The following is a 19526-nucleotide window of genomic DNA, read 5'->3' on the forward strand; positions in this document are numbered from 1 at the left end:
TGCCTCAAGAATGAATGTCTATGGAAACTACAATCACCTGGACGGAAGGTTTGATAATCGTAGGAATTTCTTCAATGGCCAATGTTTCTCTTGTCATAACTTTGGACACAAAGCAGCTCAATGTGTTGCCTACAAGACCATCATGACCAGAGAAGCACGAAATCAAAGGAGTGTGACTGGAATCATGAAAAGAACCTACAATAACTTTTCTGCTCTTGGAAATGAAATAGAATGTTCTATTTGTAACAACTTCGGTCATGAAGATTCTGAATGCAGGAGTAGGTTTTGGCAAACAACTCATAAGGAGTAAGCTTCATTGAGTCCCAAAACATGGAGAAAGAAAGAACCGCAACCAAAAAGATGTGGTATAGCCTTATATGTGGAAGGACAAGAAAATCAGTGGTACATTAACAGTGGATGCTCGAAACATATGACAGGTGATAAAGAAAAACTTCAGTCATATGGTGACTTATAAAAGGAAAGGAAGGTCTCATTTGGAAATGACACCCCTACATTCATAAAAGGTAAAGGTTCTGTTATTTTGAAAGAAAAAGTCAAAGCTAGAAATGTTATGTATGTTGATGGCTTAAAACATAATCTATTGAATGTCAGTCAAATGTGTGATCAAGGAAATGAGGTAATATTTCGATCAAATGGATGTATTGTTCGGGAGCTTGATACAGGAGAAATAGTGATCAAAGGCATAAGAACTCCAAATAATTTATACATACTCAAGGGAGGACAACAACAATGCTATCTAAGCAAGAATGATGAACACTGGCTATGGCACAGAAGATTGGGGCATCTAAGCTTCTCTCAGATAAGGAAAGCATGCAAATATCAGGCAGTTCATGATCTCCCTGACATCAGAATTCCAGACAATACAATATGCAAATCATGTCAGTTCGGTAAGCAAACCAGAACTAATTTCCCTGAGAAGGAAGGATCAGCTAGTAAGCCACTTGAACTTGTCCATACTGATGTATGTGGTCCATCCAGGAAAATGTCACCTCGAGGAGAAGAATACTTCATATTGTTCATTGACGACTTTTCTAGGATGTGTTGGATAGGACTTCTGAAGCATAAAGATGAAGCTTCAAAAAGTTCAAAGCATTCAAAGCCTTGGTTGAAATTGAATCAGATCACAAAATCAAATGCCTCAGGTTTGATCGAGGAGGGGAATTTACCTCGGATGAATTTTTTTATTTTTGTGAATAACATGCAATAAGAATGGAGTTCTCTACTGCAAGGACTCCTAAGCAAAAAGGAGTAGTGAAAAGGATGAACAGAACGGTTCAACAAATGGATCGTGCTATGCTTTATGAATCTAGAACTCCCGCAACCTTCTGGGGTGAAGTTGCATTTGTTGTTGTTACTATTCTCAACAAGACAAATGTCTGGGTGAATAGCACTTAAACTCCTCATGAACTTTGGTATGGTAAGACTCCTACGATAAAATACTTCAAAATTTTTGGAAGAAAATGTTACAACAAAAGGACTGATGAAAACCTTGGAAAGTTTGAACCTAGAGCAGATGAAGGCATTCTCCTTGGTTACTCTCCCCAAAGCAAAGGATATAAGTGTTAAAATAAAAGACTTAGTAAATTTGTTGAAAGTATTGATGTAGTGGTTGATGAAGAAGGAAACATTCCAAGGCAGGTAAAATCCGAAGATTTCGAAGATGATGAGGACTATCATTCAACATCAAATCAGACTAATGATGAAGAAGAAACCTATGAGGCACCAGAAGAACAGATAAGGGTAGAATAAAATACTCCATCCAGGTATGTCCAGAAGAATCATCCAGAAACTCAAATTTTGGGGCAGAAAGAGGCAAGTGTACAAACAAGAAGAACTATTTCTGAAGCTTCAAGCTATCTAGCATTGCTCTCCTCCACTGAACTACGAAATGTAAGTGAAGCATGCAAAGATGAATGATGGGTCAATGCCATGAATGAAGAACTTGAGCAGATTGAAAAGAATAACACTTGGGAGTTAGTTCCTAGACCAAATGATAAGAATGTCATAGGGACAAAATGGATATTCAAAAACAAGCTGAATGAGAATGGAGATGTTATTAGAAACAAGGCTAGACTTGTTTGCAAAGGGTATGCTCAACAAGAAGGTATAGACTTTGAAGAAACTTTTGCACTAGTTGCTAGACTTGATGCCATAAGAATGTTCCTTGCTCTTTCTAGCTTTCAGGAGTTCAAAGTATATCAAATGGATGTGAAATCTGCCTTTCTAAATGGAGACTTAGAAGAAGAAGTGTACATTGAGCAACCAGATGGATTCATCCTTGGGAATGATCCAAAACTTGTATGCAGACTCAAAAAGGCTCTCTATGGCCTTAAACAGGCTCCAAGGGCTTGGTATTATCGTTTGGATAAGTACCTCCATCAACAAGGTTTTTCAAAAGGATCAATAGATAGCAATCTATATATAAAAATTGATAATGATAAATTGCTAATACTTGTTGTGTATGTTGATGATATCATCTTTGGTAGCAATGAAGAAGCCATGAGTCAAAACTTCACTTTGGTGATGCAGAAAGAATTTGAAATGTCCTTACTTGGTGAGCTCACATATTTTCTTGGTTTACAAGTCCAACAAAACAAAGATGGTATTTTTCTATCACAAACCAAGTATCTCAAGCAGATCTTGAAGAAATATGGGATGGAGGACTCGAAACCAGTATGTACCCCTATGGTAACAGGATGCAGCCTCAGCGCAAATGATGAATCAATAGCAGTACATCAACCAACCTATAGATCCATGATTGGTAGTCTGCTCTATTTGACAAGTACCCGACTAGACATCATGCATGTAGTGGGAATAGTTGGAAGATTCCAGGCAAATCCAAAGGAAGCACACCTTCAGGCAGTTAAGAGGATTTTTAAATATCTTCAAGGAACGCAAAATTATGGCTTATGGTATCCTAGAGATACAGATCTCACACTTCATGCATATACAGATGCAGATTGGGTAGGAAGCGTGGATGACAGAAAAAGCACTAGTGGTGGTGCATTCTTTATGGGTTCCAGATTAGTATCTTGGTTCAACAAGAAACAAAGCTCAATTGCATTATCTACAGCTGAAGCAGAATATGTGGCTGTTGCATCTTGTTGCACACAACTCCTTTGGATGATGCAAACATTGCAAGACATTCAAATCACTTGTACTCCACCTATCTCCAATTTTTGTGATAATACAAGTGCAGTAGTATTTCAAAGAATCCAGTCATGCATTCGAAGACCAAGCACATACCTATCAAATATCATTTTCTCCAGGAACAAGTGCTTGAACAAAAGGTTAAATTGGAGTATGTTCCCTCCAAGGAACAGGTTGCTGATATATTCACCAAACCACTGCCCAGGGATACATTTGAATATCTCAGACAAAAGCTGGGAGTAGTCAATGCATCATCTTGCTGTTAAAATTATTTGTTTCAGAAAACAGTGGTTGTACATGAGTTTCATGAAGTGTATCCGCGTACATATGCAGGTGTCTATAGACACAGTTGTGTATATTATGGTTTGAAGACAAACTGGGCCAGACTCAGGATGAAAAGAGTCTGATATGGGTCTGACAAAGACCATCTGGCACATGTTTAGGGGGAGCATATAATTCTAATAATGCATTGTTGACATGATCTTAGAAGATCTTGGTTCAATTTCATAGCTATTTTTGTTTCAGGTGGATCAGGTGCAGAGGGAGACCATGGTTGCTGGTCTTGATGATGATTGGCAGATGCTGCTTGCTGATGACTATCATAGTCTTGTCTTAGATATTTAGTCTCTATGTCATGTATTTCTTATATTACCAAGGTCATGTAACGACCTATGTTGGTTTCCCCACTATGCCTGGGATGGATGATGTAATGTTCTTGCTTTATCTTGTGTAAACTTTTGGTGAATCTCCACTTGGTTGGGTGGATGAGTCAATATTGGTATATCCCCACTTGGTTGGGAGATTAATGTATGTATGAGTCTTTGGTGATAGGAAGGTCATTATGATGTATAAAGTCATGTTTCTTCTTGTAGAACATCTTTTTGCAGACCTTGCCTACAGTCAGGGGGAGCATGGACAGCATAGTAGAGTAGAGATTTCAGCATGTACTCAGGGGGAGCATAACCCTTAACCCTTGATGACAAAGGGGGAGAATGACTTTGAGTGACTTGGGGTTGCCATCAAGTCCAAAGGGGGAGATTGTTGGCATTATGACAAAGGTTTGGTGCTATGAAACAAGTGTTGTCCTTGATGGCAACTCACTCAGATGACAGATCACAGTTCAAGCTCTTAGAATGAAGGAAAAAGTAATATACGCAGGTTCCTCTTAACCAAGTCGCATATACACGTGGGTTTTACGATCAAAAGGCGCGTATACGTATGCACGCACTTTCATGTAAGGAAAAGTGCGTACATGTGGGCAACTTATTTGTTGGTCCATGGTATTTAGTCCTTGGTATTTGAACCTATGGTTTTGAATCATGGTATCTCATCTGAAGTGTTAAACCCAAGTATTGGGTCCATGGTATTGATTCTCTATGGTTTTGGACCATGGTATTGAGTAAGGTCTAAGACTATAAAAGGGGAAGGAGATCATTAGGCAAAGGCATTCACTCAAGAATTGAATATCTTATGAAGAGCAAGATCTAGAATTTGGTTATGGTGCATAGCTAGATCTGAACCAAGGAGGAACCTAAGCGCTAGAAGAAGGATAAGTTCTATTGATGGGTCAAGATCTCAAGGCTTAAATAGTAGTAACTTTGTGTGATTTTGATCTGTTATATTTGGCGCATAACTTGATCTATAAATCTAATAATCTGGGTATAACTGATGTCTGAATAAGTGAAAAGGGTAAATTATCTTTTATAGATCTGTACGCAGGTTTGGCACAACAGAGGTTCATATACACGTTGGTTCAGTAAGTCAAAACAACGTATACGCTGGTTGGCCTTAATACAGCAGTGTATGCACGCAGGTTCTACATATTGAAGTAGCGTACGTCTCATAAAATATGTTTTAGCTGCTTCTATTTATTTTTGCAGTGTTCTGGGTTCAGGATTGCTTTCTGGTTACTGTACAAGAGCTAAGGGGGTTGTAGCTCCCTTCCATGAGAAGCTGGAAAACGAGAGAAGGTTGTAGCCTTCTGCAAGTAGAAGCCTGTGTACTGGTATAAGACTGCACCAGTACAGATCCATTGTAAAAAGAAGTTTCTAATTGAAAGAAGATAGAGACAAATTGCAGCAGGTGGTTTCCACCCACATTGGGTTTCCACCTTATATCTTTTGTTTTGTGTGTGACTATCTGTTCTGTGTTACTGTTCCTAGTTACTGTTTATATGGTTCCGACACACAGATTAATGATCAACACTTGAAGAATAAATTAAATTATAAGTCTGCAAGTTATACGCGAGTTTCCTTAATCGCAGTTGCGTATATACACTGTTTCCACTAACTGAAGTAGCTTATGCAAATCTGATTATGAAATGAAAAATAATTGACTTGATAATACTGATTCACCCCCCCCCCTCAGTATTATTTCCAACAGAATGTTGCGTATGTATTATATTGGCCCCGTAATAAAATTTTTGGGGTCTAGGGCAATGTCGTGGGAAATTTTTTTTAGGTGGTTTTGCGCATGGTTTTGGGCATGATGGTTTTTTTCCCATTGTATTTTGTAGATCTAGTCAAGGGAACTATGATTATGTTCTAATCTAGGGTTAGTGGATTGGGGTTTATGAATGCTTCGACATATATATATATATATATATATATATATATATATATATATATATATATATATACATATACATATACATATACATATACATATACATATATATTTATATATATATATATATATATATATGTATGTATGTATGTATGTATGTATGTATGTATGTATGTATGTATTGCAGCATTGAAAGGAATATAATGAAAAATCAATCTGGTAGTCCTGATTTTGGGATCTAGGGGAAAATCTTTGTGTATGTTTGTTTTATGTTCTTGACATTATTTATTTGTTTAATAATTCGTTTGCAAGTAATTTCTGTACAAGGTTAAAACCAACAGATATAATGTAGAAACGTCACAAAAAACAAAGAGTCAAACCCTCTGGGACCCACAGGTTAACTTGATGTGGCAATGTTAGGGGAATCTAATAAGGGAGCACGTGGACACCACATAGGAACCATTAATGACATGGCAGTGCCATGTGGCTCGTATATAGTTGTCATGTGTTAGAGTCCCGATGTTGCAAATTATTCAAGGTGACGTGGCAGAACCGCGTGATAGTTTCTTGTTGATGTGGCATGAGTTAATTGGTCAAACTTAAAGGGCATAACTTTCAATCTAGGAGTCATATTAAGATAAAATTTATATAATCAGAAAGATCATGACGAGATGAAGCAAGGGTGGTATTTATTTTGGGTTTTGACAAAATTGGAAAAAAAGAAAGATTTTTGTAACCCCATTTTCATAACAAACCTTTAGGGTCGATTTAATTATAAAGTAATACCTTCCACGGCCTGAGGAAGTAAAAGGGAGTGAGAGGGAGAATTAGAATTATTTTGTAATATTATTTAAGGGAATTCCTGAGAACTTAGAAGTGGGTTCTAAATTTTCTAGAAAATGCTCTAAGGATTATTATACAAGCTATCTTTTTGGAGAACATAGGAGCCATTAAATATTTTGTTCTCTAATGTAGAAACAAGTGTGGTATTGTTATTTACATTTGTTTGTTCCTATACGATATCACAATCTCAAATGTTTTCTTTGTCAATTTTCAATTACATATGTTTGAATGAGATGTTATTGTATTATTGCTAGCAACTAGTTCAAACCCACAATATGTTTTGAGTTGATTAAGTAAAATATCTTGTATCAATACTGTAGCTTTCATGTTCTTATTTATCAATTTATTTGATTCATGTATTGTATGTAAATGAGCTTAATAATTGCCTCAATTTGATGATATAAATCTCCTTTTGTTTCATTTCATTTTAATTCATACATAATTTAAATCGCTCTTGAGATAGTTTATATCGATAGTTAGAGCAGAATATATATTTTTCAATCATTTAGATTAGGATGATTAACTTTCATTCCTATGTGTTAGATAGACTTCACACTCTTTAGGAACTTCTTTAGAAATTCTAAAATTTGGGAACAACAACCCTTAGTGGCAAGCAGGTCCACATACAAGTGAGGATTGCCATACCAAATGAGTATAGGTCTAATTGGGACCTTAATCGAGCAATTTCTCCTATTATTTTCTCAGCCAAATGCAAGCATCAACAAATAGACAAAGTAGTTAATAGGATACTTAGTATTATTTTGTCCTTGATCACATTCTTAATTCACATATTAAACATGTGAGCTTGACTTCCATGTCATCACATACATGTCATTAATGACACATAAGGCTTTTGTAATGGCACATAAGGTTGACTCGTGACCTATCTAATAACCTAGAAGTCAACCTAACATCTTCATTCATGAAAGTTGTTTAGATATCTACGTATCTAGGTATTTGAGTAACTCAAAGTAACTTTTATTCAACATCTAGGTATCCAAGACATCACATAAGTGCTTTCAAGCAATCCTTCCAAATTCAAATATATCCAAATGCAATAGTAATATGATATTTTACATGCATTACACTACAATGCTTTGAACAAGACATGTTTCCAAGATTTGAACATAATTTAATTACTAAAATGGTAATCCAAGCATTTGGGCATCCAAGGACTTCCATAAGTATTTTATGATGTTTGTTCCATATCCAAATATAATTTCTTTTGTTGATAGATCACTAACGCACAACACTACACACGTCATTGAGATGTATTGTGTGGCGCGTGGAGTGACACATCACAAATGAGATATCATCAAATATATATATCAAACCTCAAAAAAATAAATCACAGAATACCATGTATAATTAAAAAAAATTAAAGGAAAAAAATTTGAAAAATTATTATTTGGTATCAAGATTTTTGGAAATCTCATGAAATTATCAAGTATTATTTGGATCCCAATGTGACTAATCCAGTGTATGCCTTTACTTAATCAAATTTGTTTAAAATGCTTCCAGATCTGAATGTAAACAAAACATCTTGCATCTAGCTTACTTTGAATATAGTAAGACACTATTTGATCTAGATGTGTATAACCCACATTTGGGCATCCAAAATTCAACATTATCTGCACAGTAAGCCTTGAATTAAGTATGGATTTAAAATAGGAATTTTTCCTTATAATTTGTGATCTTTTGTACATTAAATCATAGATTAAATGGGTAACTAAGTTTTTAAGGAAAATCATTAAACTAGTTAAAAGAAAATTTATAAAAGTAACCAAAATAAGTAAGAAATATAGAAAACAAAGAAATTTGGAAGGCTCCCCACTATTTTATGAAGAATTCATATCATAATGGGTGGTTGTTGTACGGACTACAACATGTATCCAAAATTAAATGAATTATTTTGAGAGAAATTGTAAAATTTGAAAGGATTTTTTTTATCATTTTATATGTTGTTACATAAATATTACATGAATATAGATTAAATGCACTAGAATGTGGAACAAACCTTAGAAGTTTACCTTTGTGGGTGATTTGTAAATTGTCGTGGATATTCCATTGGACAGTTCGTCATAACAGATTTAATAAAATTATATTTGAAATTTGAAACTCTACACTATTACAGCGTTTTTATTTATTTTTAGATTTTTTGAACTGTGGAATATTTTTAATAGTGCAATGTGCATGCGAATTAAAAATTATCGATAAATTAGAGAATAGTGAAATAAAATCTCACATACACATTTGACACAAGATATGACCTACGAAACCCTTTCAGAAGAAAAACCCAACTGGAAGATGAGGTCGCTATGCTTTCTTTCTATGAATAGAAAATGTTTGTGAGTACAGAAGTATGGTGTGTGGCCTATGGGCTACTATAGTGCATAAATATTCCTCTGTGTGTGCTTTATCTCCTATCCCTCTTAGTTATTTTTTGTCATCTATGGAACAAATGCAGTGGAAAGAATAGAAACGCTTTTCCTCTTAATAGCCATGTTATAATATAACCAATAGTCTACTAATGGTTAGGCTTGAATACCTCAACTCTTAACCAGAGTTACAATAGAGTCTTCTAGAGTCCTCTACATCATAATCATGTGGTTAGCCCCATTTTCATGAATAATGGGGGTTGACGTGGCATCTTCTCAAATTATGGTGGCGAAAACAAGAAGATCAACTTCCGAGTGACATAACTTTTGCATATGAACTCTGATTGATGTGATTATTGAGTTGTTGGAAGGCTCTATGTGTGTGGAATATGAAAAAGAAAGTGTTGTGCTAAAGCAGTAAATTTTTACCCCCCAAAAAACATCATTTGATGCCTCAAAATGCTCTTGGAATATTTTAGACTTGTTTTTCCAAACTGAGTATTGCTAGTAAAAATGGTCTTATGAGTTAATTCTCCACTTTCTCCACTTTGAAAGCGTCGAGATGGATGAATAATATAATGATCCAATCTGGATCAATGGGCATGTAGAGAAGCTAAGAACCAAGAAGTTTCAATTTATGGCTTTGTAACAAGCCTTTTGTCTACCAAAATTTCCATGCATGTGTCATGTTTTCAATGTCTTCTCTATGAAGTGAGTACAAAGGTGCAACAAAAGCAATGCAAAGGACATGGTTGTAGCAACCACAATTGTCATAATTGATAGCCTTCACTACCAAGCTAAAGAATTGGCATTGCTTTTATAGTTGGTTGTGTATTAAGTGGTGAAGTATCATATTTTAGAATATTTGTATTGATTGTGATTTATACCCTTTGTAAGCATAACTCATCCTCTTTTTTGGTTCTACAATCATTTATATGTAGAAGCCAATTCTAATTGAAAAAGTTGCATAGCCTATGTAATTGTTATAACATTGATTGAGGGGCTTTCTTACCCCTAGGCCTTGAACATGTAATATTCACTTATTTCTATTAAGATTCAAGAGAATGTAATCATTTCATCCAATTCCTTCTCGATATTCATTAAAATTGTACTATTAAACCTAATAATATTAGAAAACAAAATTAATATTAAAACAATTTGAAACATTATTAGCTTCATAATTTCTAGTATTAAGTATTTTAGTAATTTTTTAATTTTTCGTTAATGTCTAAAATAAAAATCATTTACATTTACCTTTACTTTTTATTCCATATAAATTTAAATAAAATATTATTTTAATAATTAATTAAAATATTTTAAAAAAATAAACATTAAATATAATCAATTATATTAATATTAAATAAATAAAAAAAATAAATCAATTATTATATTTTCAATTAAAAAGACTCTAACTACCAAAACACTAACACTAAGACCATAACTACTTAAAAAAAATTGCTTATAAGTATAAATAATAAATAAGAAGTGCAAAGCATGTAAAGCCTTTGTAATGCTTGGAGCCAAAAATGGATTTGATGGCGCATTAGTCGTCCCGTGATCGAGCCTCGACAACTATATAAAATCCTTGTACATGTTGAAGGGGGACCAGGGATCAAAATTGAACACATCATAGCCCTTCAAAGGGTCTCTGGCACGTCAGAGAAGTAGGGAGAAAATTTTACTAGTCAAAAAAAATTTAAAAATTGATTTTTGTCATTTAAAAATAAAATTGGAATAATATCTTAAAATTTTTTAAGAAGTGCTGTCAAATTTTCAACCTTTTTTTTTTAAATTTCATTTTTTCAGAAATTAGAATTTTAGGAATGTTGAATTTGTAAATTTCTTTTCATGTTAAAACTTAAATCCCATTTCAAAAACAACATTTCAAAAACAACAGTTTCATTTTGAGTTGTTTTTTCTAATTGTGCATATGATGCAAGTTCTTATTAATTATTATGTCACAATTACCTTTTGATACCATTACATTTGGCAGTTTCTGAGTTGCTCCCACAACAGTGTCTTTTTGAGTTGTTTTTTCTAATTGTGCATATGATGGAAGTTCTTATTAATTATTATGTCACAATTACCCTTTGATACCATTACATTTGGTAGTTTCAATTGAGAGCAACTAGATGTCAATATGGGCCATGTATTAGGTCTGTAATTTCACTGGGTTGTCCCTGAAGGCTGCCCAAAGTAAGGTTTGACGACGATTTAAGCTGGAGAGGAGCATAGATTCATCATTCAACAAACGTCTATCAAGCAAGGTTTAAGCACGATTTATGCTTGGAGAGGAGCGCATTCAACATGCTTCCTAGCATACTGGATTTGATTTGTTTGCGGATTCCCAATTCCTGGTATGTTTTCATATTAAAAAAGGAGATACCAAAAACATATACACCTTTGTACACTCTTTTGTTGAATACTAAACCTGTTTAGAATTTTACTGAATTTTTTCATTCATGCAATAAACTTAAATTTGATTGAGCTACTTGTATATTGGCTTGAACGTTCTGGTCACAAAAATTTCCTACAATTAATCCTTATCTGAACTGAAGCAAGAATATAGTTCTCATGTTTATCCATTAATGGTAAATGCATCCGATAATATAGTTGCGGCTCATATCAGACCTGCCTTATACACAACATCCATGGAGTTGTTGTTCCACCATTCTCCTATGAAAAAAATAAAAAGAAATTTGAAAATAATTTACTGTTGTCAATTGAATTGCTTTTTTTTTTATGCTTTTCATTATAGAAGTGCGACATGAATATGTGCCCTTCTAAATGAAATTAAGCCCTGCCCTTCAAATTTGATCACTGAGGGGGACGTCCACCAACGATCAAGGAGCTTACAGACTATTGCGAAGGCAGAGCAGCATTGAAAATTTCGGAGATTTATTGGGTATTCTTTTAGGGTTTATGCGGTGTAACTAGCAAATTTCAACCCCAAAAACTGTGGAACAGAAGAATCTGGTAACTAAGGTTTTGTTTTATCTTAACAATGGCGGCGATCAAGCGCCTGATGAGACCTATTTGTCACATGGGTTATTCCACTTTGGCTTCCCACAAACCATCAAATCAATGGGGCGTGGCAGGTGTGGATCAAGGGTCACGGAGCCAGGCGCTTAAGGGGGATCCCAAAGGAAGTGATATGCAGTTGACTTTTCTGGGTTGCCCCGGTGTTGGTAAAGGAACTCATGCTAGCCGCCTTTCCCGATTTTTGGGTATTCCTCATATCGCAACAGGGGACCTTCTCAGAGAGGAGCTTGCCCAGTCTGGGCCTTCTGCAACCGAGCTGGCAAGTATTGTAAACCAAGGGAAACTGGTACCAGATGAGATCATTGTTAATTTATTATCAAGGCGTCTTGAAAAAAGTGGTGTGAAGGGTGAGTCAGGGTTTATTCTTGACGGGTTTCCAAGAACAAGAAGACAAGCTGAGATTTTAGAAGTAACAGACATCGATATGGCTGTCAACCTCAAGCTCAGAGAAGATGTGTTGCTTCAAAGATGTTTGGGAAGGCGAATCTGCAGCCAATGTGGGAACACTTATAATGTGGCTCCAGTAAATTTTGAAGCAAAAGATGGACACCCAGCCATCTGCATGCCTGCTCTGCTGGCGCCACCGAGGTGTGAGTCAAAGCTGATAAGGAGGGAGGATGATCGGGAGGAAGTTGTGAAAGAGAGGTTGCGTGTATATCACGATAAGGGCCGACCTGTTGAAGACTTCTATCGCAGCAGAGGAAAGCTACTTGAATTTGAATTGTCAGGGAGAATTCCTGAGTCATGCACAAAACTATTGGCTGCCTTGAATATTGAAGAAAGTGACAGGAAACATGAATTTGCTGCTGGAACTTCATTACTAAATCCTGCCCTGAATAATTACGGTTTTTGTAGGTACAACATCCAGCCCAAATAAATCAGCATGAATTACTCAGAAATTTCAATGGACATAAAATAGCTCTGGATTGTCTCACTACCTTTTACATTGAATGAAGCAATAATGAAAAAGAAAGAGGAGAGAAAAGGAGATGGATATGGAGGTTGTAAATATTATTATTCAATTTTGGCAATTTGATTGCTAAGTGTAGTAAGGCATATTGATACCATTGAGAATGATTGATACCCTCTCATGTCTATACTCTAGACCAATGAGGAATTGTGGGACCACACCCTGCGACACGAGACCCCAACAGCTACCCTGCCACACGAGACCCCAACAGCTAAATCGTCTCAGATCCATCCTTGGGAGATGAAGTAGGTCCTCCAGACCTCTTTATGTCCCTGCATTGTACCTTTTATATTCATGCATTGTATTTTTTATAGGAGAAGCTACCCTACCACACGAGACCCCAACAGCTAAATCGTCTCAGATCCATCCTTGGGAGACGAAGTAGGTACTCCAGACCTCTTTATGTCCTTGCAGTGTACCTTTTATATTCAATCCATCCCTGGGAGACGAAGTAGGTACTCCAGACCTCTTTATGTGCCTGCATTGTACCTTTTATATTCAAAAATCATCCCTGGGAGAAGAAGTAGGTACTCCAGACCTCTTTATGTACCTGCATTGTACCTTTTATATTCATGCATTGTATTTTTTATAGGAAATTGAGGTACTCCAGACCTCTTTATGTCCTTGCATTGTACCTTTTATATTCATGCATTTTATTTTTTATAGGAGATTGTTTGGTTCTCTCGAATTTTATGGACATCCCTTTTATATTCATGCATTGTATTTTTTATAGGAGACAGTTTGGTTCTCCTGCATTTTATGGACATCATTGTACTCAACAGTCCCTTTGACCTACTTTGTGGTCATTAGTTGGACATAAATACAATTATCTTATCTTATCTTTTCTAGTCCTTTGGGTTTGAACCTGTGGCCTCTTAGGAAGAAACATATGCTCTTAACCATTAGACCTATTCAAGTTGTACCATTAGGTCCACTCAAATTATATTTAATTGTTTATTATTTTTTTTAAATTTAATATTCATATTATAATTTAGTTTTAATATATAGTATATATTTATTAAGTATTAAGATGGTCTAATTTTCACATTGAATATCTTTTTGAGTGCAAAATTATGTAATTTATATTTAGTTGACATGGAAATATTTTATTTATGATTCACATTCTTTACATTAAAATCTTAAGAATATACACATATTCACATTAATACATTATACATGTTCCTTCATATTTTAAGATCAAATAGATACCTATGATTGAGCCGAGAGGTTCATTCAGGCCATAGGCTCATTCTACAACCCAATATAAAGGGGAATGTGTAAGTTTGTCCATTTGTATGCCTTTAAAATAAAAATTATGATCTAAATGAATATGCTCTAAAGAAATTAGAAGTAAAAAAAATAGAATGTGAATCAGATGTTTAAATCTTATACTTTTCAAAACTATTTTAACAAGAGATTTAAATAAACTATTTGAAGATCTAGGTTAACTAATTTATATCGATATCAACTTTATATATATCTAGAAAAAAAAAATCATGGTTAAATTTTTTATTTGGTCTTATATATACTCTATTTAGCATTCAAAAAAACAATTTAAACAATGAAAAATAACACATTGTATTTTGCACTCTAAAAAGATTTGCACGTGAAGAAATTTTTAGATCCATACTTACCATGCATCTATGCTAGTGTGTATATATATATATATAATTAGTGAATAATTGCCAAATGGCCATCATTATCATTAACAAAAATAACTAACCACCTTTTAATCTCCAAATGGGTGAGATTATCATATTCATTAGACCATGATTTTCTAATTATACTAAGCTTTTCTTCTAACTGGTCTTTAGATGTTAGTAGTGAATCTCTTATTAGTTGTAACCCTTCTAAGGTCTTCAACAACTTTAATTGCTTTAAATAAAGTATTGTTCTTCTTATCATTGATCTTGACACAACTAGCAATAGAGTCTTGTGGTACTAAACCATCCTGCTTTTATTTGTTTTATCTTTTGCTTCAATGACCATCCTTGCTAACTTCTTTTAAATCATTGAGACTTAAAACTCATGCAATAAATGTATTTAAATAATTTTAAAAAAAATCAATCATGTTCTAAATCTTTATTCGAATATTTAGTGAAAGAAGAAATCCTCAATGAGAGATTTCTTAAATCTAGAGTTATATCTCAAGCTTTGAAAATAATGTTTAGTCACATATTGATGTTTTATGTGATATATTTTCTTACTACACTAAATAAATTGACTACTTTATTTATCATGCTAGATGTATTATGTGTAGTTTGGGATGTTTGATTAAGTGCATTATGGCTAGTGGAGTTGTAAATATAGCTCTAGGGATTAAATCCTTCTACAATTCATTTATCTTCCACTTCATTATTATATCTTGATCTGGAACAAAATGGGCAAGAGTGTCTACTAACTCTTGTGTAGTTTCGGGAGTCTTGTAGGTCTAACTTCTGAAACATCCACCTCTAATCTCCATTTCTTAGTCACGTTTATATATTTTAAATGAACTTTTCAATTTGCAATTTTCTTTCTACTCTATTTTGTTAGGCATTACATTGTTCTTCAAAGACCATTGGCTCTTCATGAGCTAGTTCCTCTGCAATATTCTAACTATCAACTATCCTCAATGCCACCTAATTAGGTATTGTAGCACTATCCACTTCCATATCAATAGGGCATTTAGGTTGTTGCGAATCCCTTTGTCTCTAGCATTTCTTATTTTTTACTACAAAATGGCGTGAACTTTCTCTAGATCAATGTAAGGTATCTCCTCACCATCATAACTTCAAGAGTTTGTCACTACTCCTCTAATTATGCTTATTTCTTGTTCTTACATGCAGAAGAGGAACATTGATTTCCTCAAAGAGTATAGGAAGACAATACATTGTTTGTAATTTTCCCTCTTTGCTTTATCTTAACCTATTTCTATTGATAATTTGTACCAATTTTAGTGGCCAAGTCCTCATTTCTTATTGCCTTTTTTTGTGTGTTAAGCTCATTATCTCATATTCCCTCCACAATTTTGATAAATAAATTACCATACCTCATAAATGCTAAAAGTTCTAAAAGTACCCCTTCAAGATCAAAACCTATAATGGGTTCAACTAATAGTTTTTGGTAGCTTGGAGGTACTTTCGCATTGGCAGTGCCTAACATGTAGAAGTGACATAGCACATTTCACTCCCTTAACACTTTACTTTTCAAAGCGAATTTTTAAATTTGGAAAGCTTACTTTTTATATTAATGACCAGAAAGTGACTTTTTATAAAGTGAGTGTGACTTTATAAAACTAGGTCACTTATATAATTTAAGTGGGCCCAATGTGAAATTAAGTCATGACCATTGAGCTTGAGATGGCCGGGTTGAATCTCAGCCATTGGATATAGGGTTAGGGATTTCAGTCATTGTTGAGAAATACAAATGAGATAAGGCAAAAGAAGAGGAACATTCTTTGAGGAGAAAGCAGGAAGAGGAAAGATTGAGAAAAATGTGAGCAAGAAGCTAAGAAAGAGGGTGCACTTCCGAAGGAAATTTCTAGCAATTAATTGCACTAGTGAGTAGCACAAGTCCCAAGGCAATTTACATCATTAAATTGCAGGCCATACAACAAGAATTTCAAGGTCATACAATGCATTTATTGTGTTAGTATTACATCATTGTGGGAATAGAAATCAATATAGGTTTGCACAAATTTTGAGGCAACATTTATTAGTGTAGGAGTTTCATACAGGAAGTACTTTCTAATAGTGACTTTGGGCACAAAAATCAAGGCAAATGATAAAATATTTAATGTTGTCATATACCGTACTGTGGTACAAAAGGTATGGCACAAAAATTCAAAAGAATTAGTGTCATGAGTCAATTCATTGTACTTGATTTTCATTCCTAGTGTTAGGGTCCTATAATTTATAGGATCTCAAGGCGATTGAGTATTTCACATTTTGCAGATTTTATATTGTTCATAGATCTCAATATTCAATTGATTGCCAAAAAAAGAAAAGAAAAGAAAAGAAAAGAGGGTATTTAAAAAAAGAACAAAAGAGAAAAGAAAATTAAAAGAAAAGAAAACCCCAAATATTTTTCAATTCATACAGTCTAAGCATGATTCAACAAATTTCAATTTATGTTGATAGGGTAGAAAATAAAGATCTATCAAACAATTCAAGCTTGGCAAATCAGTAGCTAGGTAGAAATGAAATTGGTTCAACTATTTAATATGGACCAATAGGAGAGATAAGTGATAGAGTAGGTTAGAAAAAAAAAAGGAGAAAGTGAAAAAGGGTTTGCAAGTCCAAATGCACCCTACAAAAAAAGGAAAAAATGTTAGATTAGAAACAAAGGGTAGGCAAATTGAAGAATTATAAAGGAAAAAGGACATGAAAAATTCCTTTTAATGTTTTATTATATGTTTCATGTGTTTTTCCTAATGTGTAAAAAAGAAATAAAAAAAGATAGGGGTCTTATACTATACTCTTAATTTCATTCTATACTCCGCCCCCATTTCATTTTCCAACCTCATCACCCACGTGCCCGTCACATCAACGATTAGCCACCCCACACCTTCTGTTGAATCCCCGCACTTCATGATTGATCCAAAGGCCCATACGAGTCTTTGGCCCCCTCGCACCCTTCGAATGTTAATGCCGAGGGGGGTTATGAAATCAGTGGTTTCCTACCGCCTACGTGTCATGCCACCATAACTTTGCACCCCCCCAACTAATTCCACTTACCACTCCACAGGCCCTCCGAAAGCTGGTTTCTGCTTTCAAACAAACCACTCCTCCATTATGACCGTTCACCAATCCCGCCACTCCGCGACGCCACTCTGTCCCATCCACCTATCACCTCCATTCCCATGCTATACTGTTGCACATTCAATTCGATGGAAAGTTAGCCAACGGACTTGTGCAATGTTGAAATTTGGTACCGGAGGACAGGTGGTTCCCTTAGGCTTTGATCTTTGGCCTAGGGAAAAGTGTCCAAAAGAATTTAATTTTTCTCCTAAAGTGACTTTATAATTTTATAAAGTTAAATTTAATTTAAAAGTGACTTTAAGTGATAAAGTTACTAAGTCTAATTTTAAAGTGACTTTTATAAAGTCAATGAAAAATTAGAAAGGAAAAGTGACTTTGGAAATAAATGACTAAGTGGGTCTTTATTAAAGTGGGGTGAATTAAAAAAATAAAAAGTGAGATTTAAATGAGCATTTAATATCAGCCATTGATCTAAATCTATTTCAGCCATTGGATTTAGAGATCACCCAAAAGTCACTTGGGTCACCCAAAAGTCATTTGGAGTTATATTAAGGGAGGAAAAGGAGGAAAAGATCACATTCGATTCAATTCTTTCATGAGCAGATTGGGAGAAGGAGAGCAAGAGAGCAAGAGAGATTTCTGAGCAGGGAGGAGAAGGAGACAGCAGCTTGGCACACATTCCAAGGCAGCAGTTGAGCAGATTTGTACAGTTGATTCAGCACACAGTGAAAGGCAGATTTTGGCACGATTTTCGAGGAGAGGTTTGCACAAAAATCGAGGAGCAGTTTGCTGGTTTTTTCTGCACGCAAAACGAGGGCCATATAGCAGCATTTAATGCTGAAAGTGGGCACGAAAATCGAGGAGACCGTACAACATTTATTGCTGTCCTGTTTGCTGTAATTTCTAGTTTGCTGTGAAGCATGGGAAAAGAGATAAGTTGTAAATTTGCTTGCTGATTTTTTTATTGAAAATTTCTCACTGTAAAAGGCAATTTTCAGAAATAAAGAAGAGCTCTCAAACTGGTTTTCCCCAAGAGTTGTAGGGGGTTTTTCCAGGGTCACATTGACCAAAAATCTCAGTGTTTAAATGTGTTTTAATGGCTGTTTATTACTGCTGATTTTTATTTCTGCAATTTCTAGCATTCTGTAAAATTTCCAGAATTTGTGTTTTCAGCAAATTTATTTTTTTCAGCTTGTTAAATGTATGGTTATGGGAAAGGGCATTTAACTATATGGGAGAAATAAGGAGAAACTGAAAACTGGGGTGGGAAAACAGAAATTTCTACATGGTATCAGAGCTTGAGTGCTGAAGGGCAGTTTGGGACAACAAAAGGAAAAATTACAGTTGCTGATTTTTCACTCAGAAAATTCCAGCAAGCTGATTTTTCATAAACATCAGTTTTATCTTTACTACAGCAGTGCTATTTCTCAGTTTTAGGACAGCAGGATGTCATTGGGATTGAGGGTGGAGGATAGGCTGGATGGGCATATAAATTACAGCGTTTGGAAGGAGAGAATGCAGAGTATCTTTGAGGAGGCAGAAGTCTGGGATATCATGGTGCATACCACACAGAACCCTGTTGTTGTGCCTACTGATGCTACTCAGTTGACAACTTATAATAAAAAGAACAACAAGGGTAAGAGGCTGATTCTAGACGGAATCAAAGACCATTGCATTCCTCATGTGAGAGGAAAGAGCAATGCCCATGAGATGTGGACAGCATTGTCCAATCTCTACTAGAGTACCAATGAGAACCGGAAGATGGTCCTGAAGGAGAAGCTGAAGAACATTAAGATGGGTAATGATAGTGCAGCT

At 34.9% G+C, this 19526-nt stretch overlaps 1 pseudogene; it reads left to right on the top strand.

Annotated features, from left to right (window-relative positions):
• The first annotated feature begins 11961 nt into the window (after positions 1–11961).
• On the top strand, positions 11962–12876 carry LOC149175647 (putative adenylate kinase 6, chloroplastic pseudogene; annotated as a pseudogene).
• The last annotated feature ends 6650 nt before the right edge of the window (positions 12877–19526 follow it).

This window comes from Pinus tabuliformis, chromosome 4_1 (assembly GCF_031772625.1).
Source record: "Pinus tabuliformis cultivar Carrire ecotype Pingquan chromosome 4_1, CPIR1, whole genome shotgun sequence".
Classification (NCBI taxonomy): domain Eukaryota; kingdom Viridiplantae; phylum Streptophyta; class Pinopsida; order Pinales; family Pinaceae; genus Pinus; species Pinus tabuliformis.